This window comes from Triticum dicoccoides, chromosome 6A, assembly GCF_002162155.2.
Source record: "Triticum dicoccoides isolate Atlit2015 ecotype Zavitan chromosome 6A, WEW_v2.0, whole genome shotgun sequence".
NCBI lineage: Eukaryota > Viridiplantae > Streptophyta > Magnoliopsida > Poales > Poaceae > Triticum > Triticum dicoccoides.
The window spans coordinates 82,216,562-82,218,769 of NC_041390.1; positions in this window are offsets into that span (position 1 = coordinate 82,216,562).

Below are 2,208 nucleotides of genomic sequence, written 5' to 3' on the forward strand. Positions count from 1 at the left end.
GGAAAAACAAAACATGTTTTCTGTTTTTCTTTCTTTCGCGAGAGTCACGGTTTTGCTTCCGCGAGAGGCATGATTGTGCTTTCGCGAGAGTCACGGCCGTGTCTCTCAGAAAAGGAAAAAATACACGTTTTCTGTTTTTTTTTCGCGAGAGTCACGGTTTTGCTTCTGCGAAAGGCACGGTTGTGCTTTCGCGAAAGTCACGGCCGTGCCTATCGGAAAGAAAAAAACGTGTTTTCTGTTTTTTTCTTTCCATGAGAGTCATGGTTTTGCTTCTACGAAAGGCGCGGGTGTGATTTTGCGAGAGGCACAGGCGTGCCTCTTTCGGAAAGGAAAAAAACTGTGCTTCCGATTCGGTTTTTTGCCTGATTTTTTTCATCCGGTTTTTTTCGTGAAAAAAGTTCATTAAAACCTATCAACATGGGATCTAATTTTGAAGATCTCGACGCGAGGAATCCAATGATAAAAACGATTCGAGATTTGGACGCATGGTTTAAAAAATAAAACGTTTTAAATAAACGGATCTACGAAAAAAGAGAAAACTCCCAGGTTGCGACAAGTGGCGCGCTGCATGTGCATCACATGTCGCGACCTGAGAAAATGAAGTATTCTTTACAACGAGTACTATTAATTAATGATTTCGGCAATCGCCAGGCAGATCCTATTTGACGCTCGTTAGCGTCAAAAGGTCGTGCCTTCGCTGAGGCGAGCCTGCGGTTGGGCCAGCCCACACACGGGATTCCTGGCATCTTTTGTTCGCTGTTGCCTCCTTCGCTGTTTCCAGCGGATTTATTTCGGTTTTCTTCTGTGGTGTTTTGTTTCTGCTTTTTCATTGTTTTGTTCCTTTTTTCAGTTGTTGTTGTTTTTATATCTTTTACCTTCGTTTTTTGTTTATTTCCTATTATATTTTCTTCTTCTTTTATCTGTGTTCTTCTCTTTTTTGTGTGATATATAAAAGTTTAACATGTATTATAAAAATGTTCATTGTCTATCAATAAAAATGTTCATTGTTTTTATGAAAAAGTTTACCATGCATTATAAAAATGTTGATCGTGCGTTAAAAAAATGTTCAACGTATATCACAAGAATGTTGTACGTACATTACCAAAATGTTTAGCATATATTAAGGAAATGTTCAACGTATTTGAAAAAAATGTTCATTGTGTACTTAAAAGTTGTTCAGCCTATATCACAAGAATGTTCAATGTGTATTTCAAAATTGTTTATCAAAGATCACAAAAATGTTCAATGTGTACTTAAAAGTCATTCGGCGTATATCACAAAAAATGTTTAATGGAAGATTTTTGCAAAAAAATAAAAATTGATCTGCCCCTGCGTTTACTTCTTAAATATTCGCACGGCCAAGTAATCATCAACCTGCAGCAGTTTAAGTCGTAGAGAACATGAACTCTCGATCTTGTGTTCGTGGGTTCGATTCCTTGAGCAAACATCAGTTTTTGCTATTTTAACGTAGGCTTGTTGTCACGCCCCTAATGGGTCGGCCCATTCAGATAGCACGTCCTGCGCGGAAGCTCGTCGGTTTGATGCTAGCGAGCGTCAGCTAGGAGGTCTCATCAATCCACACCATTCACCTAAAAAATCAATCCACACCAAGATTGTCTCAAAAAACAAAATAAAACCAATCCACACCAAGAACGAAAGAAGAGCACGTATCCGGTGGGAATGATGCCAACGGTCTCAATTACAATAGCTGCTGGAGCAAAATCTCATTTATTTATTTTGCTAATAAGAGTGTGTTTAGCCGTGTTTGGCCCTCCGCAACTATGCTCACGGAATGTGCCATTGTCCGTTTGGTGGTTTGCATACAAGTAAAGGAAGTTTGAGCATATACTGGTTTTTTGTACGTAAATAGGTATATTACTCCCTCCATCCAAAAATATTTGTCATCAAAATGGACAAAAAAGCATGTATCTCGAACTAAAATACATCTAGATATATCTCCTTTTATTTATTTTGATGACAAGTATTTCCGGACGGAGGAGTAGAAAAGAAGTATGTGTGCGAATGTTTTTTTCCATACGACTCATGTTGGGGCATCTTAGAATAATTAATGAGTTATATTAAGAATGATACAGATATGTAAAATAATAGATGTGTACACGAGGTGTATTGAATACATACCCCCAAGAGTTTAGATATATATCGTATATTTGAGCTGATCAATCCATGTTGCCACATTCTTACCAATCA